We start from the raw sequence: 25,463 nt of genomic DNA, 5'->3' as shown, positions 1-25,463 counted from the left end.
ATATGCATAATGGGGGAGAGGGGTTTAAATGGGTAGAAAAGGAAGGGAGGGGAGGAGGGAAGGAGGTGAGAGGAGGAGGTGGGAACAGGGGATGAAGAAAAGATAGGTAGTCAGAAAGTGAGAGAAAAGGAGGAAGAAGTGGAAGCGAGATGGACGAATTCAGAAAATAAAGAAAGACAGAAGGGATGAAGGAGGGTGAACTGGATGGATGGATGGGCGTGTTCGGGCGTGGTGCCAGTCCCAGGATGGGGGGGACCTTTGGGCAAGGCATCAGGGGAAAAGAAAAACAGATGGTTTGTGAACCTTTTATTAGGCGTTGATAGAGAAAAAAAAACACAAAAAACACAAAAACATAATTAATCAAGCGCGCCCTGGAAACAGCAGCTATTTTCTATTGCTGCACAGTTTTCTGGGAGTGTGTTTGTTTTGTGTTTTCAGAGTTTATTTAATAAATTACTTGGGGGTTTTTTTTTTGGGGGGGGGGGTCTATTTACATAAAGACATGCACATGCAGGCTTGTACTGGCTGATGAAACTCCCTTTAGGTTTATTCTAACATTTGTTTTTAAATCAAGTCATTTAATGATGGCCTTCCAGTGACTTGAGAAACAGGAAAATCAAAGCACGAGCATAATAAGCTTCTCATAATTCAACTCTTTTTCTGATGAACACCTACTTCTGCACCTACAGTCACACTGAGATTTATCAGCACAGAACAGAGGAGGCATCACTGACAACAGATAGGATATTGATTAAGTCAGATACAGCATGAAAAGAAGCAGCTGGAGTGGAGGTGGACTGCAAAGCAGCTTGCAGATGTGCAGCAGCTGTGGGCAGCCCAAAGTATCTTAAACATCTTGTCCTATTTGCGGTTGGCCAATTGGATGTGTAAAAGAGTATCAGCTGAGCTACCATCTGATCTGGGATTGCAGCTGAGCTCAGATGGCCTGTCTTAACAAACATTATGACATCATCAGACAGTTGTCACAATTTCTTGTGACTGTACAAAAGTGACGCAAAGTTAACTGTCAACTGTCACGTTGAACCTGTAAAAATAGCTTCCATCTTGAGCTCCTTGCAACGTCATTAACAGCCAGATTTGCACACAGATTTGTGTGCACACAGACAAACACGCACTCACAAAATGTTTTTCCTAAAATGCTGACCTTAATAAATTTAATTACATGCCAAATTTCTGTGTAATATTGTTACATAAGAGCAACGTAAAATGTTACATTTAATGGAATCTGGTCTAATGAAATTTACTTGATTGCACTTTTTCATGAACAAACTCTGATGGATGCATCAGGAACAGTCAGGCCTTCAGCATCATGCTCAAAGGGCACTTTGACAACTTGGAGGTAGAAAACTGAACTCCAGTGTTTTTCTAAACTGAGCCCACTGACTTCAGCTGCCATAACTCCAACCAGCAAGAGAAGGCAAAATTTTAAAAGCAAGCGAAAGCAAAACAAATGAAAACAGGACATGAACCAGCATCTAATCACTGAAAAACTTGCCTTACTTAACTGCTACATTTGTAATCCTAATCCTTGGGTTTCTAAATCCAAGGACCCTGTCTGTATGTGTGTGATGCCATTACTTCCAAGAAATCCATGTAAGCTTGAATTATGAATGTCAGTGTGGAAGTTGTAGTTTGGAAATCGGTAAAACAGTTCATCGTAAGCAGAAGCAGTGCAAATACTGTTGTTACTGCTCTCTTAAATACACTGTGGAATGTGAACTTCTGTACTTTGGATAGTTGTGTTAAATGGTGGCCAGTAAATGAAGTGATGAAAATATAAAAGCCCCAACAACTGTAGAGGAGACAGAGCTATGACACAGCAAGCTCAGCTTCATAGAATACTCAAAGGTGTTTTCACTGTTGAAAAATGTTCTGTCTTTAAGTTTTGCCACTTAAACTCACTCAGAATCTTTTTTCTTTACTTCTCAAGTGCAGCCATAAATGTAAACGTTCACTTGTGCTCACTTTTCCCAAAACTTTATCATCTGGCAGAAAAGGCAGTCCAGAAACTCCCACAATTGCTCAAAATTTAATTCTTTAAACCTCCTCACTTTGAGAATATTGTTGCTTTCTAAAAATACCGTCAAAAAAAAAAAAACCCAGAAAAAAAAGGAAAACCACAAAAAAAATCATCCCTCCCTCACAAGGTGTCAACTTGAAACTGGTCCAAACAAATCTAAGCATACAAAGGCACAAATCCAAGCAGAAGTAGCCTCTATGCACACACAAACACAGTCAAACACACACAAGCACGGAGACTGTAAAAGAGAGTTTTGAAGTTCAAGCTTATGGGTTGAGAAAAAATCTTTTAATAAGTACGAGAGAAAAAAAGAAAGAAATGAAAACAACTGCCACACATGTGAGAGTGTCTATGCATGGTTGTAATTTTTTGGTCCATGCTGGAGACCGTGTGTGTGTGTGAGAGAGAGAGAGAGAGAGTATGTGCGTGTGTGACCTACTTTCACTGAACGGACATCCTAAAACACAACACCCTCTGATAAATCCATTTGCAATGACTCTTTCTTGCTGCTGTAAACAGCAGTGTGTGTGTGTGTGTGTGTGTGTGTGTGTATGTGAGCTTGGTCCTATTTACAGGACAAAAGCCTTCAGTGACCCAATAAGCAAAACCCGAAATCAGAGCGTTTTACTGTGAAACAGCTCTGCTGCTTTTATCAACAAACCCCATTTTAACTCAACAAACAGAAACAACCCAACAACATTTTTCATAAATTAGTTGCATATATTTTATTCTTATTAAATACCTACAAAGGCAAGAATGGCTTATACAGAAACAGCATTAATGTCAAAGAATGTTTAATAGGGTTTTTAATAGTCTGCAGCAGAATTAAAGACACAAGAAGTGCAGGCCAAATCAGAACTGGACATAAGATGAAAGGAAAGCAAAAGTCCAATTACTGTATCGACACTGATCCTTTTTACTTTATAACTGTACTCCAGCAAGTCAGCAAGAACCTGTTCCCCAATGACAGAGAGAAAAATCTGCACTGAGACTTCCCAAAAACTATCCTCATTTTCAAATTGTGCTGAATTTTACAATATACAACTACACAAACACTTTAATGTCCAGTCATTTTAAAAAAATGTCCAAATTTAATCAACTTGCTGAAAAATATGAAAGATATCCTTACTCACTGTCAAAATGTTTTCCCTTTCAAAAAAACAACTTAAAAACAGGAAGTGTAAACAGTATAGGGATTGGTGCTTATGGAGCGCTTTTAACTACATTCACCCATTCATTCACCCAATCCCATACACATTCAGAAACGCATGCTTTTCATACATGAGTGCTTCATCTAACATTCACACACACTCCAACTCCAGCTCACACTGTCCAGTAACCCTTTACCCTTTCACTTTCCTCTTGACTTTCTGGTAATACTTCAATACCAAAATAACAATATTGCCCACATCCTCTTAGCACTGGGGTTGCAGCATTATGTTTACCATTACATGGTTAACATGGAGTTATGTGGCAGTCCATCTCAGAGTTTGTCATCAAGTAAAGCAAAAGTATTCTAAAGATTAGTAAAATTAGTTTTTCTCAATGAGTAAGTATATATAATGTACTGCATTGAAAATAATGCTGCTATCCATTATTTCCCTAAAATGTTTCCCTCTCAGAACATATCTTCATGTACCAAAAACAGTCTCCAAAAAATGTCTTATTTACCAGAAATACAGTTGTCACTTTAAAATATTCTATTACAGATATTAAAAAAAACAAAACAAACAAAAAAACAAACAAAAAAATGCAACTCAACTTTGATCACAAGAACCAAGTTTTCACTTTCCAAAACTGTGACCAGCCCCTGAAACTCGAGCACAGCGTTAGTGAAGGCAGGCTATGACTTTAAACTCTGCTGAAATCTCGGCGCATCACCCGATTAACTAATCTGCATCCAGCTGGCAAATTTTACACAGGACATCCCCTTAAAGATGCTTTGGCCTGCCCACAGTTGCTACACGTCTGCAAGCCACTTTGCAACCCACCCTGACACCAGCATTTTCTTTCATGACTCGATTAATGTAATACCTGTTGTGATTGATTCCTGCTCTGTGCTGTGTTGGGGTCTCCACTGGATTGAAATTCTGATTTAAATTGTTTCCAAAAATATCCTGGTTTTTTTCTGTTCTCAAACTGATCTCCCTGTTGGAGCTCAGTCTGGGGGGAGTTATTTTTTTTCTCCTTATCTTTCCTCATGTGGTGCATTTTCCATTGTTATACCTCTCTGACCTGTCTTCCCCATGTGATGTTTTTGTGTAATGTATGTATGGTCGGAGGGTAAGATGGCGCCGCCATTGCGTGCAATAGGTCGGCAGCCTTAACATGAAATTTCCCCTTGTGGGACTAATAAAGGTATATCTTATCTTATCTTATCTTAACAAAAATGTCCTGTCTTTAGGCTAAAAAAAATTAGAACACCAAATACTTCTCAGGATTTGGACGACTGGACTAACCAATGCTAGGTGTTTAGTTTCTATGGATGAAAAACAGATAGAATAGAGCCTCTGTGAGGCTTTGGCAGCACAACATAGCAGTTTCTCTAGTTGCAGAATGATTTAACATCATGTAGTTCACCAACCAGCCTTTTTAAATCACTGCCTTAAACAGCACCTCCATACACACAGATACAGGTGCCCACCAGCAATCCCTTTTAGATGTCCTTTTTTTAAAAACACGCTTTGCCGTTTTGAACATTTGGACTTTAAGCCTCAAACTAATTAACAATTTCCTCCGAGAAGAGCTTAAATGAATCATTAGTCAGAAATCCATCAGCACCGCCAGTTTTTTCCTAAAATAAAAACCCCAGGGATGCATCAACCTGGCATTACCTGTACAGTCATTTTAATTCTAGTTTTCAATTTTTTTCTCTGCCTTTCTTTCACTTAACACAACTCCCCTGACTAAACAGGAGACAGGCCCTAATTGGAGAAATATTAGAAACTATTATTCCTAATTAAACATCACAGAACGCACTGTCAGAGTTGGACTGGCTGAGTGATTTAAGACGCGCTGAACCTCTGGCATCGTAACAAAGTCTATTAGCGGAGACGGACGAGGAACGCTTGAAATTGGCAAGCAGACGAACAGGCACAATAAAACTCTGCCAAGGTTTCACTATAACAGGTGTGACTGTGTGTATGTGTGTGTTCATAAAGTACATGTAGCTTGAGTGACTTTACTGACAAAACCCCAAAACCTATATACAGTATATGTACAACTTGTTTTTTGTTGGTCATATATCATAACATTTGATACAGAACCTCAAAATGAAAAGCTCTTTATATATTCATTGTATGGTGACACCTGTGTTCACTGGTAACAGCAAGAGCACATAACTGTGCTTTACAAACTTGTAAACTTAAACCAACCTAATTTTTTAAATGTACAACGGACAGTTTTGTCTTGTTGATGTATTTTTGACAGAAGACCGTGGTTTGTGTTAACCATAGACACACAGCCAAGTGGTGGAGGATCCCCACTTTGGTGGCGTCAAGATCACCTGTCTGCTTTTTGCACATGAGGTGGTTTATTTCACTTCATCAGGCGGTGACCTCCAGCTCACAGTGGGGTGGTCTACAGCTGAATCTGAAGCAGCAGGAGTGAAATTAGCACTTCCAACTCTGAGGACATGGTTTTCCGCCAGGAAAGAGTAGAGTGCCCACTCTAGGTCAGGGATGAGTTGCTGACCCATGTGGAGTTTATGTATCTCTGTGTCTTGTTCCCAAGTGAGGAGAGCAGGAGACTGACAGATGCCGGCAGTGATGCGAACACTGAATGTGAAAGCAAAGCAGTTTTTACTGATTACTGATCAATCTAAGTTTCTGCCCTCACCTATACCCATGAGCCCTGCTTAGAAACAGAAGGAAAGCCAGGCAGATACAAGTAGCAGAAATCAGCTTTCTCTAGAGGGTGGCTGTGCTCGTCCTTACAGATATGCTGAGGAGCTTAATCATTTGAGAGGGCCAGAGAAGAACTGCTACACCTCCCCATCAAAATCAGACAATTGATGTGGTTAGGACATTTGAGTAGGATACCTCCTGAGGGCTCTGATTTTAGGTTTTTTGAGAACGTCCTGTAGGGAGAAGAAAGGCCCAGGACACACTGGAGAGTTTACTCTCAGCCTGGGGGTCTCTGCTGCAAGTGCTGGCCTCCCAGTGGGTGGATGGATGGATGGATGGATGGTGCACTGTACACGTTTCACCAAAATTTAACCTGATTAGTTGCATATCTTTTGATCTTCATTAATCTCAGAATTATACAGTGTCCAATAATGTATTGTTCTTGAACAATACCTAGGTACACAGTGTGAGTTTATAAAAGTGACGGCTCCAGCTATGTCTAAAACATGTCAGTAGGAACTAAATATTCATAACTCTGTCTGTCTGAAAGTATACCGACACCTGGACTTTCCAGCTATGTATGACATTTAATCATATCATTCCAAAATCCCGGTCACTGTTTTGCACCATGGTGTTCCAGGCTCTAGGAAGCAATGTATGTATATAACCTGAGCTAATGTTGTCCCAACACTGGCGAGTTCACGCTCTCCTTCTGCTTTACTGTCTCCATGTCTCTTAGTCCCAGCATGAAGCCTCCTTGATGATTTCAGGTTTGGGTTTATTGGTGCTTCATGGCCTCAGACCTGCTGTCATACATAATAAAAAACACAGGCAACAACACACACTTACACATAATGCTACACATTTACATGTGAACCAGGCAGGTCTGCACAAAAACACTCACACAAAAGCTTCATTGTCATTCTGCGCTATAGTGTCTCCTACAATTTAACGGTACAACACAAAAATACACACAAAGACTGACACGAGCTGCTGCCGATTGTAAAGAGTTAGATTCAGAAACGGCATCAAAATAAATAACAGCAAAAGTGTGAAGGAACTTCTTGACACTCGGAGAGGATGCAAAATACTTCTATTATAGTCCCGCCAAACCCAATGCCGTTACATCCTCTAACTGCAAATCTGACAAAGCGTCTTCTCAGCCACCTTTTCCCTCCCCTCATTTATTAATAGATTCATGCCAATTAACACTGATGAGCATTAACACTAACAAGTAACCTGTGCTAGAAAAAGTTAATTTTTTTCTCCTTGCTCAACCAATCAGGGAAAATAAATGCAAATGTGTTTTTCTGTGAAAGTGGTGGAAAGACTGAATCACTGCATGCTTAAAAAAAAGCCCAGTAATCTACACACAAATATTGTTAATCAAACACTTTTACCTCCAGATTACATTTTGTTCCAGCCCGTCATGCAAGGAAGTAAATCTTGACTGTTCTGCACTAAAAGGTAAGCGGGTGAATTTAAAATAGTTGTTTTTACTAACGGTAAATACCATCTTTGTCTTATTAAAATCAAGTGTTTGTCTCACCTAAACCACATCTAAACATCATTTATTTAGGATAGCCATGACATCTCAATAACCTTAGCTTTAAAAGAAGAAAAAAAACGTCCTTTCTACACATTGTTGCACAGAAGGTTTGGTATGGCTGAGCACTGAAAATAAAAATACATTGCCATTGAACATAATCCAGGAAAACAGTAGGAATGTCATACAGTACCTTATTGAAGACGAATGGTGGTCTAACTCTTCAAACGGGGGTTCACAAAATATTTAGTGCTGTGGCTCCATTAACATGCTGTTATCACACTCTCAGCATGCCGTAAGAACTGAGAAGGAAAACAAAAGCAAAAATATTTCCATCCAACAAATATTAACATCCTGACCACACAGCACTCAAGCCTAGTTTTGTTTTATTCCCTTGATGGGGAAGGACTTCTTAGGAATCACATTTTAACAATGTTTTAGTTCTTAACTGTGTAATACAAATTTCACGTGAGGAATAATTGGCTCAATGTTAAGCAAACTCAAGCAAGCTGATACACCTACTTACACTGGCATATTAACACAAACGAACAATCATTTTGGTCAAAATCATTCATTATGAATGAAATTGTCATGGTCCCATGTCTGTGACCCAGTGTTTATGCATTTGGACTTTTTTGATTCTGGTTTCTTTAATATTCTAAGGTTTGTTTTGGTTGTTGTTGTTGTATTTCTGCTATGTTTAAAATTTGCATTTTCTGGTCTTAGTTTTGTCATCTAGTCTCTGTGTGTGTGTGTTAGTTCTTGTTTTACTTTGATAGTGTCCTGCCTGGTGTGTATCATGTTCAGTTTTGCTTCCCGTTATTTCTTGCCCGTATTCATTGTTTGCACTTCCCTCTGTTCTCTGTTGCATTTTCCCCTCATTGTAGGTAGTGCTTTTGTCTGTCTCAATACGAGGAATTCAAACTGGTGACGCTCAGAAAAACTTGACTACTGTTACTACCAAGATAATCAAATGAATGCTGACAAACTGGGATGTGTATACTTTGATAACTGATTGGATAATTGAACAGAAAAATGGCAGGAAACCAAACAAAAAAGTAAAAGTAACTGGAATAAAAAACATTCAAAATAAAATAGGAAATTACTTAAACTGGACCCCAACGCTATGGCAACAAATCTATTACTGGGAAACAGCTTGAAATTGGCAGTCTCCTGAGCCAAAGTCTGACATTTTTATTGAAACATCAAAACAACCCAAGCAATTCTCTCTCTGACAGCATTTCTCAAAGTTTGTCTTTGTGCAGAGAGACTATCTCTGTAAGCGTATGATGTTCAGATTGTACAGCGAGGTAACAAATACTGGTTATATTTGAGCTTCAAAAGGAGCAAATTCCACACAGCAAATTCAAAAGTTTAAAATGTTTTGGTGTCAGTAGAGTTAATTTTACTCTAAGTAGAGTCACATTCTTTTAATTAGGTGTAAATTGATAGTAGTTAAGCTCGAGTGTTAAAAATTTGTGTTTTTATATCAAATCTGTAAGCATTACAATGGAAACATTAACTCTTGACCTCTTAACTCTGAACTCCTTAAAGGGGCTATGACACTAATAGAGTAAATTCACAGACTCCGCCCCCCAGCATAACAGGTTCTGACCAAAGCGAAGTGAAGCCGTTTCAGAACATTTTGCTCTCCATATTGCTGAGTTGTTTGCCACACTTGGTCATTTTTTTCTGAGATTGTTTTAATCATTATTATTAGCTTTTACTTCTGTGGCTTTTTTGAGTTGAGGCAAAACTATGTGAAAGGCATTAGCCACGTTGCCCAGCGATAGCATAATGATCGGTTTTAGTTTACTGAAATTTATTGTTTGCGGGCAAATACTATAGCATTTAAAAAAAAAATGCAAAATGCTTGCATATGAATATTTGGTCAAACTTTTTGCTAACTCAAATACACCCAAAACAGTGTTTAGATGGTGAAATGTTGGCAATAAAATTATAGCGCTACTTGAAGCCTGAAAAGTATTTCCCACAAAAACCATGCAAACAGCAGTAGCAGATGTGCTGACTAGGTTCTAGGTTAACATTTAGATCCGTTCAGAGTTTTGAGCACACGGTTTAGGTCAAAAAGAAAAAAGAGTGAGGTTTTAAATTTATTTCGGCATTGACTATTTTCTGTGTTCTTCAGTTGTTTGAGAGAGCGCCGTTTTAACAAACGTGCTCTCGGTATAACATTGCCTTTATATATGGGCAGTGGATTTGTATCTAGAATTGTCTTTTGGGAAAATACTTTACACAAGTTAAGGCTCAAAAACAAATCTTTTTTTTTTTTTACTGTGCTGTACGGTGGCCCTGGAGACAAAGCACGTACAAACTCCAAAAAGCACGTACAAACTCCAAAACACGTACAAACTCCAAAAAGCACATACAAACTCCAAAACACAACCGAAGTGCTCCAGGACGCTAGGGGCAGTGTTGAGCTCGATTTGCAAAATAAATGGCAAGTTTGTTGCAAACACATGGAGTTGGATACCAGTGGAAAACACCTGCAAGGATAGAATAACTACGATTTATAAGAAAGGTAATGTGCAAACTGTTGTTTGTTTGATTTGTTTTTAACTACTGCCAATGCTTGGTTTACAGTGGAGTCAAATCTGACATTAGCTAACAGTAAGTGTGCTTTGCTCAGAGAGAAGCTCAATACTGCCCCTAGCATCCTGGAGCACTTCAGTTGTGTTTTCGAGTTTGTGTCAGGAGTGTCGTGTGTGGAGGCGAGGAAGAGATGACCCAAACGCTGGACTCACGGTGCAGGATAATGGGGTTTATTGTAGGTAGGTTGGATGAACAGAACATGAACTGAAATGGCTGACTGGGTGGACGACTGACTGACTGAAGAACTGAATGGCTGGCTGACTGATCTGAACATACATGCGGAGAGACGACATTAACATCAATGACACGACAAAGAACTGGTGAAACCGAGGAGCTTAAATACATAGGTTGAATGATGACAATGATTGGAAACGGGTGAGTACAGGGCTGAACATAATCTGACTAATGACACAAGCTGACATGGGAAAAAACAGGAAGTGGGAACATTAGTGTGGCAAACTAAACTGAACATGAACAGAACTGAAAACACTGGGTCACCGACCCAGGAACCCTGACAGTTTGTGTGTTTTGGAATTTGTACGTGCTTTGAAATTTGTACGTGTTTTGGAGTTTGTACGTGCTTTTCGGAGCTTGTACGTGCTTTTTGGACCTCATACATGCTTTTTGGAGTTTGTATGTGCTTTGTCTCTAGGGACCACCTAGTGCTGCAATTGTTTACCACATTATTTGAGCAGTGCTGATTTTCTGAACACTGGAAAATAACTCAAAATGTTAGAAATATTCCAGTGTTAGAAAATCAGCACTGCTCTGTGTTAGTCATTGTAAATCTTGAAAACTGACTAGGTTACTTTTAAAAATACAACACTGTCAAAAGTGTTCATTTAACACTCAACAGTGTGGACACATATAGACACTCTGTAGTGTTAATTTAACACTGGAGATTTTGCTGTGGAAAAACATTGGTTCTTTTTAATAAATGTTTATTTCCTAAGGAATTTCTAAAAGTTCCGAACAGTAGAATTTACACATTTTAGAATGAATTAGAAGATAACTCTTATGTATTTAAAATAAAATACTCTGTGAGAGTTAAGATATAAAATTTTAACACCTAGTTAGCATTAATAAGTGTTAAATTATCAACTCCAGACAGATTTGGTATTTAACACTAAATCAGAGTTAAGGTACCAACTCTCCAAAAAGAGTTAAATTAACACTGTCTCTGGTGTAGACCCATATAGACACTTTAACAGTTTTGAAATCAAATCTGATCGTCTGATCGTTAATTTGGCCATGCTGTATTTGCTGTGCAGGAAAATAAAGGACAACAGCAGCTAAAGGAAATAAAGCTGGCAAAGAAAAGATTCAGGGCTTCAATCTTTTAATGTAGAGGTTAAAAAAAAACAACTTTCATTTGTATGCAAATGTCAGAAATGCACACACACACAAATATGTGGACACACACTCAACAGGTGCGGGTTTGTGGTGGAAATGTTGGGGGTGTTTGTGTAGGAATGTTAATTTCCTGTATTTTTTTTTTTTTTTTTTTTGTAAAATTGGCTGCTGAGATGCAGCCAGCTGATGTCATGGTCTCTTTCAAAAACCCTCTCACACGCACTCCAGCTCCACTCACACGTTTTGGTTTTTTTTCTTAAGTTTTTCCCACACATTGTAAACACAACCATCTCATATGAATCTGGAATTTTTCTCATTTATACACATTAACTACCTGCTTGTTTTCTCTCGCTCGCTCTCTCATACACACACACACACACACACACACACACACAAGCACACATACTTACTGACCACTCTGATGCCAAAAAGCCAATTACCCAGTCTGCTTTTTAAACAGAGCGTGCTACATTAGCGTTGGGCTGTGTGTTTAAACAGGACTAATAGTTGAAAGGTTAATTGCTGGTGCAGCAGTAAGCAGTCTGTAGTAATCACCAGCTATTACCTCATGCTGTAATTACTTTCTGTAACACCAAGAAACTGGAGCAAGACATTAAATATATTTGACAGAAAAAAAAAAACGTGAAAACTGGCTGTAAACTAATGCATTGAGTAGCACTAGCAATAAATCGACAGCGGCAAATGACACAATATTAATGTTTGTGTTATAAGGGCAGCAGCATAAGCATTAATGTAAGCTGTTAAAGCTGGGCTAATGCAAAGCTTATGGAAAATGTAGAATATCCAGAGCTGATATGTCCATGCAAGATGCTCAGCTTGAACAAAAAAATATTTATTATTACTTTAAGATCTTAAAAAAATCTACAAACTTAAAAACAGGAAGGATTTAATCTCTTGACGGGTCCTCCCGTTTCTGGCAAATCAGTCTGTGTATCTCAAATTATGACTTGATCAAATTATATAATAGTGAATTATGCTAACTTTGTTTTCCTCTCTGTTAGGGTCAACTTCATTTTGGATTGAGTCTAATTATCTAACAATTGGTCAGGTTTTGCTGTACCACATCATCTTCCAGTAGTTTTTGAAAATGTCTAAACTGAAGAGTGAAGATTCATGCACGCCCATGTCAAATGTCATGCATGTGGTTTTAACTAGCTGACATCTGCACGGCCTTTAGCAACTTTAAAAAGTGCCTAGTTTTTAGTACCTACTCAGGGCTCCAAGTGAGCTGAGTTGTAGTCTGTTGATGTGCGAGGGAGCGAGGTCACTGGATGAGTGATGAAAGCAACTCCTTCACAAGAATCTCCTCCATTGTTGTGTTGTGTTTGTGTCGCATGCCAGTGACATCACAGGACTGTCAGGTGACCTTGCTATAATGACCCCACTCACCACTCACTCAGTGAGGTGGTACTCGGTCGTAATGGAAAATGAACAAAGCTGACTAGAGTCGAGTCGAGTGGGTGCTAGTGGAAAAGACCATACGGAGGGAAAGCAAAGTCCACAACCCACATCTAAACAATAAATGTATTACCTTACTAAAGAATTGGTTATCAGTGTATAAGGACTGATACAGCAATCCAGCAACATCATAAATTTGTAATCAGCTCAGATTTAAATCTGTAGCCTCCATCTTTCTGAATCTGCAACTGTGGACAGTAATGCAGCTGTCACGCTGTGACAGCTGCATTACTGCATTACATTTGAAACCTTCAGGCTACTGTACATTACTGCAGAATCACCATTTAATGATAAGATATCTTTAAACACAGAACACACTGATCAATAATCAATCATTTGTCATATTGTAATCAGCCATGTTCACATTTACAGCTCAAAGATGATGTGAGTGGCTTAGGTGACTGTTAAGACTGCAGATATAGACATTAATAGTAATCCGATTACATTTGTGATGAAATGTGTTCATGCATTGAGGTTCAAGTCAGTAAATGATGTCAAACTACATTTTGAAAGGTACAGTGTCTGTGTTACGTCCCCCCAAAGGGGTCTAGGCGTGACACATTGTATATGACACAAACATTCAACCCTGCACCTCTGGCTAACCAGCATACCTGTCGCCATGACCTAGCGAAGAAGCGTCTGAAAAGTGCTTCGGAAAGGCCTTCAAGCTATTCGCTTTATAAATAAAACTCTTTAATAAATTAAAGAGTTTTATTAAAGTTTCTATTAAAACTAACTAAAAGAGACGGACAAGCCGCTATCACCATTCAAAGAAACAAACAAAACTCAAGCGTTGGTCAATAAAATAAAAGTAGGTCAAAAAGAGAGCAGCTCACTAGCTGCAAACACGGTCACACAGCTCACTAGCTGAAAACCACAAAAACACAGCTCACTAGCTGAAAACCACAAAAACACAGCTCACTAGCTGCAAACACCACAAAAACACAGCTCACTAGCTGTAACCACTCACATGGCACTCAGGCCCAGAGCTCACTTTTCCCTGTGCTTAAATACTCTTAATTACTGACGAGAGTCAGCTGCACAAAAGAAAGAAGGTGGCACCTCAGGCAGATGGGAGATTGTAGGACACACCCACACAGGCACCTTCCGGATGAGGCCCTGCTAGGGCCGTAACACCCCCTCCCATAAATACAAACCCGTGGTTTGTCAAATGATTACAATAACCAAAACAAGTCCCATAACCGTTGCACCACCAAAACTGTAGGCTTTCCACCTACCAAACCCCATAGGAACGGTTAGGCATTTCCTGTGGAAACTGCCAACCCCATCTCAGTGGGTTCACAACATTGCCAGAGAGTGGCCCCAGACCCTCGAAACAGTCTCTCATGTGATAGCCAGGGCTTTGGACCATCACATGTCGAGAACCGAGCAGGCAGCTAGTGGGCCTTCCAGAAACACTTCGCAGACGATTCCTCAAGTCAGGGGTACAAGCATGTTTGTTAGCCAGTAGTGCAGATCTGAGTGGTGGTGCTATACATGACTTGTCCCCCAGTAGGCCATTTTGAGGACCTGGGAAATTGTCAACTAGCATTAGCTTGGGGCTAGCTGACCCCTTACACTGACCACAGGGCGCTACTGAGCAATTATGCTCCAAGTTTAGCCTTTTAGTAGGCCTGGCAGCCTTGTCGGTTTGAGAACTACGACTGACCTTTCTCAAAGCAGGCCCTTTTTGCTTTGAGTGGGCTTTCTGTTTGTGTATCAACTTCAAACAGTTAGCAACGAGGTGTCCAGGTTTGTGGCAGAAGAAACAAAGCTTCGTTTTGGGTCTCGAAACCACAACTTTTTCAGCCTTGTTAGCTGGCCCACTCTTACCTCTCCAAGATGTACTATGGCGAGAAGGGATGTCACATTCTACAGCATTTGGTTTATGAATAAGGGTAAACTCATCTGCCAGTGTGGCAGCCTGCTGTAAAGTGGAAACCCTCTTCACTTAAATGCCAAGCCACGCACTCAGGCACCGCATTCTTAAAGTCCTCTACTAGCACAAGCTCACGTAACGACCCCAAATCATTAACCTGGCTTGCAGAACACCACCTATCAAAGAGCTTTTCCTTCTCCCTTGCGAAGTCAAGGTAGGACTAACCCTTTTGCCTCCTTGACTCCTTTTTTCTGACCCGGACACTTTTTGTTACTTCCCCTCACCGCCTAGACCCCTCAGGGGAACGTAACAAGTGGGGGCTCGTCCGGGATTGTCGAAAAGGGAGTTTTGAGTTGGAATTGGTTTTTGATTATCTTGCTTTTTGACACCTTTAGAGATTCACAACTTCCCAGTTAAGTTAGGTGAGTGTCCAGCTGAGCTTATTAAGTTTGTCCTTCGGGCACTCTTTTATTATTTTGCCTTTCTTATTTTTGGAGTAATCCTGGGCGGGGATAAGTTCCCTGTTGGGGGTAGGCAATTCAGGGCTCCGGTCGCTGAAGTTCCGCCTTTCAAGTTGCCTCGAGCCCAGCACGCTCCAGAAGATAGGTAGGTTAAGTTTGGTGTGCTTAGGAACTGGGTAAGTTGTGTTTGTTTAACGTGTATGCAGTAAGAGGTAAGTTGGTCAGTTAAAGTAAATAGTGTAGTTTTCCGTTAATTGTTCAGTAGTTTCTGAGTGAGTTGGCAGAGGGGTGTGGTAGAGTCTTAATTAGGGTGTGTTTGCTAAGCCTTCTCCGCCCCTAAAATGGATGATACAGCTATCAGCGCACAGGTGTCTAGAGGCTCGTTTGTGAGCAATAACATCCACCTGGTTCCAGTTTTCTGTGAGTCCAGTGTTCATAGCTTCTTTGTTGCATTTGAACGCATAGCGACTGCATTGCAGTGGCCTCAAGATGTGTGGGGGGTGATGTTGCTGTGTAAGTTGACAGGTAAGGCTCAAGAAGCTTGTTCCAGTCTTTCTATGGATGACTGCTTAGTTTATGAGAAGCTTAAAAGTGCCGTCCTCCAAGCCTATGAACTGGTACCTGAGGCCTATAGGCAGCATTTTAGAGGTTTGGAGTTGGCACAGGGTCAGTCCTACCTTGACTTCAGGCAAATGTTTTTCCCCACATCAAATGGTCCGTCTGCCTGCTGACTGGAGACAGTCGCAGGAAGGGAAGCCTGCTGGAGTTCCAACTGTCGCAACTTGACAGTTGTCTCCGCCTCCACCTCCACCTTTTTCAGTTCAACCTCCCTGGCTCTGGCAAGCTCTGCGTCTAAACGCCTAAGCTCCAGCTCCTTCCTTAACTAATCAGTGGATCTGTCCAGTGACTCCGAACTGAATCATCCGTAGTGGATCAACAAATAAGGTCTGCATCTGAATCCACTTGCTCAGTGGGAAGGCTCATCAATCAGACCGAATCTGAATCCAGTCATTTGCTGTCAGGTTACAGCTGAATAATTAGCTTTAAAAATAAATGTTAATATATTGGACAAAACAGTTTGGATATGGACGACGACAGAGAAGCTTCATGGATGTAGTGAAGGAATGCAGAGGGTTGGTGTGATGAACATCATGGTGCACACTGGCACACGTTCGTAATCCTCGGTTCACTGGGTTAAAATTTACCCGTTACCATGATGAATCGTGGTATCAGAGCTCAACTGATGTTGGCTCTCTTTTTCCACTCACGCGTGTACTTAACTCCAAGTGAAAATACTCAGACTTGAATTAACTCTTATCAGGCGTTCTGGAACAGGAAACTCAAGGTTGCCGATCTCAGAGCTAATCAACTGAGAGTTTATTTTTAAAATCAAACTTTGTTGAAGATGCTTCCTGGAATAGGGCCCAGGAATACTAGTAACTCAAAATAATGTCTAGAAAGGCTTAAAACAATCTGGTGCTAGGGAGGGCTAAGCAGGAGATATTTATACTGAAGAGGTGATTGGCTAATTGGAAACAGGTGTAAGAACTACAGCATAAATGACGCTGATTAGGGCAGCGCAGACAAGTACAAAGGAGGGAACAACTTAGTGGAAAGGCATTATTATTTGAAATAGCTTGGGGATGGCCCTTGCCTGTTAAATTCATAGCTGGCGGTAACACAGACTTTATTTATTTATTTCAAGGCTGAAGTTGAGCATTTGGGAGCTTTTGACCGCTGGAGGCAATTTCACATTCACATTTCAGTTATGGAAACGGTGACTTAATGGTGGCTTTGCATTGATGGTGTAGTAGTACTGTTCGCAGTATTTGTAGCATTAAGGGCAGAAGTGTTGGTTAAAAACTTAATATAGTATCCTTCACCTCCATATGATCGTCATGAGTCTGTTTCTGTGTAAGCACTGTAAACAGTTCTCTGTTTTCCCCCCTCGATTCACACCTGCCACACACACACACACACACACACACACACACCTTAGTAATTTCTCCCCCGTCTCTCTCTCTGCCTCCACACCTTTGCGTGTACTGTAACATATGTGAAGTTGTCAGTTGTATTTCTCACAGCCAAGAAAACATATTTTAATCACATGAAGAAATCCACATTACACCAAACTTATTGATTTCCTCTTGGCAGTCTTTCTATATGTGTTTGCAAAGCATATGTTTTTACACATAGGAAGCACTAATTATGAGGCTGTCGTTGTGAAACACAATTAATAAAACACATTAGGACCTCCAGCACCTTACTGAAATGTTTTAATTAACACCAGATTCCACATATTTAAACAAATCCATGAATAAATAATGTTCTCTTGTGACTTTTGAATCATCTTTTAGTTCCTTTAATTTTGTGTGGCATTTCCTTACTTATCATTTTTCATGATATAAATTCATGATATAAGAGGCAACACTGTGTGATGTTGAAAGAAACCCGGTGTGTGCAACAATTACATTTTACTGCAACCGGTGAGAAACATGACTGGGTAAGAGCAAAGTGAAAATGGGCCACGCCTACAACCCTCTGTGAAAGAGTGTGCAGGTAAATCGTTCATAGCATTAATATATTCAGAGGGTGCTAATTTCATCTTGTTTATTTCAAGAAGAAAATGTACGTTTGCACTTATCCCGACCTGTCAAACAAAAATGATGAAACTAAAAACACATAATGCTGAAAAAACGCACACTGCCAATAACAACAAACCGTCTCATTGCAACATTTGATTGATTGCATTTGTTCTGTTTTTATCTAAATACACTTCAAATGATTTGCAGATCACTGCCTTCTCTATATATTTTTGGTGGTCATTACAGAAGCAGTAAATCAAATTTAACTGTGGCTATTTAAGCCACACCTTTAAAAGCGCAGACTTAGAGGGATTACAGAGGAGCGGAAGATGGGAAAGAAGCAAGAAAACCGGGAGACGGAAGGAAGGAATGAGAGAGATTAATAGATTAGAGAGAGGGAGGGAGAGGGAAAGCGTAAGAAAAAGAGTGTGAGAAAGAATTAATGGGAGGTAGAGGAAGGAAGAGAGAGGCGGCACGAGAGAATGAAAGAGAGAGATTAATAGACGACAGAGGTAGTTCAGAGAGGAATGCTGACAGGTCTCTTTCAAGTGTTGGACACACACACACGAACACACACACACAAGAACACGGGGCCCTGTAGAGAGCAGGTGTAGACGTCACTGCCATCTGTGTATCAAAGCTTCAAATATTACTACTGACACGTACATATATTAATATATGAGCAGTATATAAGCAGAATCATATGGACGTACACATTAGGAGTGAAAAAAATACTATTTTAGCTCCCCCTCTCCCTGCTCCTTTCTCTGTCCATCATCCCTTCTTTAATGTAAAAGGTAAATCAGTCTGTATACACCGCATCTAAACCAGCCATCTGTTCTGCACACGCATCTGTAGTGAGCACTTAATACGCATACGCATCTCAAACTCGCTTTTAAGTCAAACCAATAAATCTACAGCATTAAGTTTATTTATGGTTTATTAATTCGACAGTAGAGCAACTTCGCTGAGTGACAAGCTCACTGCTAGCTTTTTTCAGTAGTAGATGTTGTTTCTACCAACTTTTTCTCCGTGCAGTTTCCTTCTTACCAAACTCAACTTCAACAACTAGACACTGATGGGAAGATAGATGATGATAGATACAACTGAATTAATATTTCACCTGCTTTAAGTTCTTTCTGACGGTCTGGTATTGACTGCAATCACTGTAGTTGCTGCCAGTAGATGATCAGCTCTGGCTACCAGTTGGCTCAATAGGCTGCAGTGAACGGTGCTTATTTTGAAGGATCTGTTTGACTTTCCCTTTAAACCTTTTTTTCCATCCTAATTTGGTTAATAATAAAAATAAATGAGGTTTGTGAAATCATGAAAAAAATCCTGATTTTTGGTGAAATCCACAGTGTAAATCTATTGATACTGAATGCAACACAGTGTTTCTGAAAATGTTTTTACTGGCAAAAACATCAAAACTATTATTAGACGTTTTCTGGTTACTGTGGTGCTACATGACCACCATCCACCCCCAACCACACATGGCAGGTAGCTTACTGTGTGACTACACTGCAGTCTGTGCAGTTTCTAAGAGAGAAGGTGGCAGCTCCTACATGGAAAAAGTCTTTACTGATTGTACGGCGACCTCCTACCACTGTGGGGTTAGGAAGTGATTTTTTTTGGCTTTTGAGTTTTTCCCCAAATCTTCATATTCGGGGGCTGCTAAATCAGTGATTTCTTCAGAAAACTGAAGCCAAGGAGGAAATTATTTTCTGAGAAGTGAATGGTGTCTTTCTTACAGAGACAGCAGTGTTGGGTGTAACGCGTTTTCCACTGAAAAAGTAGAGTAACTAATTACTGTTCATTTTTAGGTATTTTAATTACAGTTACTTACAATGTACTTGCGTTACATTGTAAAATGACTAAACTCGCTGAAAATCATTATTTAATTTGAATAATTTATCTTCTAAAGGTAAAAATAAACTCTGCCGCTTTAACATCGCTGTAGTGCAGCTGTACGTCATTTCGCGCCAGTTTGCTGCATAGTCGTATTCTACAGTGGAAGATGTCGGACTCGGCTGAAGCGAGGGCCTGTTTTATGAAATGGAAATATTCCCGTCACTTCACTTTTCTAAAACAAGCAGACAAGAACATTACGGTAATATGTAAGCTATGTCCTGGGGAGAAAAAACTATCGGCCGCTGTCAATAGCACGAGTAATCTGCTGAAGCACCTGACACGGCAGCACAGACAAAGCCTTCTGAGTGAGCCATCTTCATCATCCATGGATAACACCGCGGCAACTCCTGCTAAGCAGACGAAACTTGATTTCACTTCAGCAACACAGAAAGTGTCTGAAGGTGAGCTTAAGAAAATGATTGCAGGCTACGTTGTGGAAGAGATGCTACCGCTGCGTACTGTAGAGTCTCCGTCTTTTAGGTGCATATTAAACAAAATACCTGTGTGTGTCAAAAAAGCAGCACTGCCTGATCGAAAAACGTTTTCTACTTACTTAGATAAGTGTTATGCTGACATGGAAATGGAGCTTAAAGAGACATTCGAGAGTTTGGAATATATTTCCACGACTTCTAACATTTGGACGAGCCATAATAGAAGTTTTCTCAGAATGACGGCACACTGGATTGATCCTTCTACTTTTGTACGAGGACATGCAGCGCTAGCATGTAAAAGAGTTCGAGGGAGACACACATATGATGTCATCAGCAATGAAATCGAGCAAGTACATTCGGCTTATGGACTGAACTCTAAAGTGACAGCCACTGTGACCGACAACGGGTCCAATTTTATCAAAGCTTTTAGAATGTTCCAAAAATCAGACTCTGATGAGGAATAGGAAGAAGATGAAGAGGTGACATTTACTGATGTTGAGCAGACCCTCTCCACAGAATCTGAAGGACAGTTTTCTCTCCCTCCACACTTAAGGTGTGCATCACACACACTGAACTTAATTTTTCATGATGTTGAGAAATGGCTTCAAGCAAATGAGGCAAAATTCATCTACAGAAGTGCAACTTCAAAGTGTTCTGCAATGTGGACAAAAGCAAACCGTTCTTCTGTTGCTTCAGAGTTGGTAGATAATTTTTTCAAGAAAAAACTCATAGTACCTGTTTCAACACGATGGAATTCATTTCACGACGCTCTGTCCAGGATCACTGACATTCCCCTTGCTGAATTAAATACTGTCTGCACTCAGTTTGGAATCAAATGCTTCACTGATCGGGAGTATCTGTTCCTAAAGGAGTATTGTATCGTGTTGAAGCCACTCACTGTTGCACTAGACATATTGCAAGGAGAAGAGAACTGCTATTTTGGAATCCTTCTTCCAACTCTGGAGATTCTAATGTCCAGGACGCTGGCACTGCAGGACGAGCTTAAGCTGACAGCATCCCTCCCTGATATCATTGTTAAGGTAATCTATATATAGCCTTACCCTAAAATAAATTTTTGTTTTATTTATCATGCTCTTATGTGAAGTGTCTGATGTATTTTTTTCTCATAGGCGATCAAGGTGCGCTTTTCCTCAATGATGGACAATAAAGAAGCTCCTAGCTGCAGTCACTTTGCCTAAATTTAAGTTACGCTGGATCAGAGAAGAAGAGAAAAAAGACATGGTTAGGGCAATGCTTACTACAGAGTGCCGTGGGTTGTCTCTTGAAGACCAACAACCTGCTCAAGATCACAAGAACCCTGCTGACTCCACTGATGACTTTTTTTCATTTGAGGAGGACGACTGTACCTACTCTGCTGAAACAGAGGTGATGGAATATTTGAAATCTGCTGGGTCTGAGCTGGGTGTTCTTAGCCAGTTTCCCAGGATTAAGGCCATTTCACTGAGGCACAACACAGCCACACCATCAAGCGCACCAGTGGAAAGGCTTTTTAGCCTCGGCAATCTTGTGCTTACACCCAGAAGGAACAGACAGTCAAGTGAACGCTTTGAGAGACTTACATTAATGAGATACAACAACTTGTTCAAAAACAACACAGCTAAGTAGTACAAAAAATGTTTTGGAAAACATGGTGCATACAGCATGCAGGAAATATGGTGCTCATTGGTTTGAGGAAGTTTTTTTGTTATTCAGATATGTTGCAGGAAAAATATATTTGTTATTCTGGAATTGTGTTTCTTAGCTAAAGAAAGTTACATTCCTTACTAAAAAATGTAATTATTAAAGAATGTTTTTTTTATAGAATGTAATAAAGATGATTCAGGAAGCAAAAAGGCTAAACTATTTCATGTTGACTCGTATTTTTTTTTTAATTATTTATTATTTAAAGAGTTTAATTTCTATTGTTTGTCCACTCAAGGTTTATGGGGATTTTAATAAGTACTTAGTTAAATTACTTATTGAGTAATTAAGTTACTTTTCAGACACAGTAATTAGATAAGTATTTTAAATACAATATTGATTAAGTAATTAGTAATAGTAATTAATTACTTTTTTTAAAGTAACTTACCCAACACTGAGAGACAGGCAGCAGACCAATTCCTGTGTCAAGCAGCTGAGAATTACCAGAGTCACTGAATGTCAAAGATCAAGGATGAGGATCAGTATGTGGCTGGAATACTGAACAAGCCATGGGAATGTGGGTCAGATATATCATGGAGAAAATAGTTCTCCAAAGAATTTGGAAAAGTAAAGAATAACGATCTAAGTTCAGGTGACTAAAATTTGGGCTGTTTTGTTATTCGGGACAGTAAAATACAGTCATAGCACTGCGTGATGTGCACTACACAACACAGCAAAGTAAGTTGAGGTACTAAGTATAGAGAAGGACTTGTCTTCAGGTAATAGATGTTACCTACACTTAAGGTCATAAGAAAATGCAAATACTTAAGGTGTCCTGCGAGAAACCTTTCATGCTTAATGTTAAATATCTGACGGTGTGTGTGTCTGTGTGTGTGTGTGTGCTTCCTAGCTCCATAAATTAGAATGAGATGAATAGTTAAATATGAAAATATGACAGGCTTGTCGTTTGATGCTTGTTCACATTGACAAGAGACATCTGCTCTGGCCAGTGGAGAGAAGGAGTCGAGTTGTTTGGTGGAGGGGATTACACAAAAAACTTCTCATTTACATTTATTCCTAGGCATTTAGCCGACGCTTTTGCATGCGCGCAGTTGCATAAGTGTGTGTTCTTGTTGTATTTCTGTGTGTGTGTCTGTGTGTGGCAGCTTCTGTCACAGGAGGGGATGAAAGGATGAGGAAGTCTCGAGAGAACAAACGGATGAGCAGACAGCGGATGATGGCACGGCAGGGACGGAGCACGACACTGGGTCGAATGAACTCTGCGGCAGCAGCAGCATCGGTCTGATTAAAACACACGTTCTTCTAACTAATACTTTAATGAAATATTAACACAGTTAACTGTAATTAAATTAAAAGGAGAGCCGCCAGTGAGATTAGCGGCCATGTCTGAACAACCTTAGGAGGATAACCTCCCCCTCAAATTAATACCAGAGCATTAGCTTAACCGCTCTGCTGTTACACACACAGTCAAGCTCATAATGAGCATGGACGCAGACAAATTTTTCAAGGCGGCTATATTAACAAAATCCAAAACACACATCAACATATGCCACAGATGGTAGAAAACAATAACTGAACTAGTACCTCAGACAGCGGTGGAGAGCAGAAACTAAACAGAATATTATACTCTGAGAGAGAAACACATAAATCCATGTGAATAAATATGTTCTCCATATATGCAGGATGTGCAAATAGTCAAGTCTTTCTGCTCAGTGTGACAATATATTATCATTGTGTTAGCACTGATAATGAAGTCCACTTAAGACTTCTTAACCTTTCAACATCCACCAAATAACCAAACTGTGTAGGGTTCGAGTTGGGGCTTCAATTGCAGACTGACTCTTTTAATCTATTATTCACCTGTTTGGACCAAACATTTTTTAAAAGAAAATCCCTAATGGCAAAATTTATTACATTTTGACAGTGACAAATACCTGACAGTGACACTAATACATGACAAATACCAGGACCAAGAAAAGAAAGCAGCTTTTATAGAATTCACCAAAGGTTACATACATTTTTTATAGCTGTGATTTTCCTCACATGCATTTCCCGACATTCCTGAAAACGCCTGTTGTTGTGATCCAGCCCTTACATCAGATCATATCACTGATATGCAGTACCAAATGTTATCTTTGAGGACACTGATAAAATCAGTATCACAAATGTGTTTTCCAAAACACATTTTCCACAAATATTGGAAGGAACCCTGGTCATATACATGCACGGTGCATCTGAAGAGTATTCACCGCGCTTTACATTTCCTCACATTTAGTCATGTTATACAGCCTTATTTTAAACTGGATTAAATTTTCCCCATTAATGGGACAGTGAAAAAATTTGTTTGAAATTCTTCCAAATGTATTAAAAAAAAAAAAAAAACAAGAATGGAACATGTACACAAGTGTTCACAACCTTTGCTCAATACTTTGTTGATGCACTTCTGGCAACAATTACAGCCTCGTGTCTTTGTGAGTATGATGCTACCAGCTTGGCACTCCTAGTTTTGGGCAATTTTTTCCATTCTTCTTTTCAGAGCCTCTCAGGCTCCGTCAACTTGAATGGGGAGTTGTTACTTATTGTCACTGTCCTGTTGGAAGATGAAGCTCTGCCCCACTCTGAGGTCTAGAGCTCTCCATACATTGCTGCATTCATCTTGCCGTTGACCCTGTGCTATCTCCCAAATCCCGCTGCTGAAAAACATCCCCACAGCATGAAGCTGCCACCACTGCGCTTCACTGTAGGGAGGGTATTGGCCAGGTGATGAGCCTGGTTTCCTCCTGATATTGTGCTTGGCAAAGAGTTCAATTTTTGTTTAAGCACACCAGAAAATTTAGTTTCTAGTCGTCTGAGAGTCCTTCAGGTGCTTTTTGGGAGACTCCGGGTGGGCTCAGCTGCCATGTGCTTTTAAGTGAGGATAGGGCCACTCTACCATACAGGCTTGATTGGGAGTGTTACAGGAATGGTTGTCTTTATGGTTGGGTCTCCACTCTCCACAGAGTAACGCTGGAGCTCTGTAAGAGTTCAAGGAAGAATTCCAAACTTCTTCCATTTACAGAGGATGAAGGCCGCTGTGCTCATTGGCACGTTCAATGCTGCAAAAATGTTTCTGTACCCTTCCACAGATCTGTGCATCGATACAATCCTGTCTCAGAGGTCTACAGACAGCTCTTTGGACTTCATTGCCTGTTTTTTTCTTTTATAGCTATGGGACCATTTATATAAAGAGAGTGTTATCATGTCTAGTAAACTAAATTTACCACAGGTGGACTCCAACCATGTTTAAACATACCTGAAAGATGATCAGTGCAAACAGGATGCACTTAGCCCAATTTTGAGTGTCATGGCGAAGGCTGTGAATATTTAAGTACATGTTACACTTTTGTTTTCTATTTTTAATAATTTTGCAAGAATTTGAAGAATGTTTTTTTATCACTTTGACATTACGGGGTATTGTCTGCCCAATTTTGAGGTGACAATGAATGTGATCAGTTTAGGAATAAGGCTGTAACATGACAAAAGGTGGAACAGGTGAGGCTCTATGAATACTTTGCAGAGCACTGTATATTCACTTTTACAGTCTGCAACTAACTTTACAGAAAACACTTCCAGTTAAAATGTCTTGATCCATGCTCAATCATCCAGGTAAGTAGATCC

At 39.9% G+C, this 25,463-nt stretch overlaps 1 long non-coding RNA gene across 1 annotated transcript; it reads right to left on the bottom strand.

Annotated features, from left to right (window-relative positions):
- Nucleotides 1-5,299: 5,299 nt before the first annotated feature.
- On the bottom strand, nucleotides 5,300-7,765 carry LOC120441181. The gene is made up of 3 exons (XR_005613857.1): nucleotides 7,626-7,765; nucleotides 6,555-6,692; nucleotides 5,300-5,817 (listed from the first exon to the last, which is right to left on the bottom strand). It is a non-coding gene; the product is annotated as an uncharacterized LOC120441181 (long non-coding RNA).
- Between the last annotated feature and the right edge of the window lie 17,698 nt (nucleotides 7,766-25,463).

This window comes from Oreochromis aureus, linkage group 7, assembly GCF_013358895.1.
Source record: "Oreochromis aureus strain Israel breed Guangdong linkage group 7, ZZ_aureus, whole genome shotgun sequence".
Lineage (NCBI taxonomy): Eukaryota > Metazoa > Chordata > Actinopteri > Cichliformes > Cichlidae > Oreochromis > Oreochromis aureus.
Note: the sequence above shows the minus strand (reverse complement) of the source record. Positions and strands in the feature narration are given on the sequence as shown.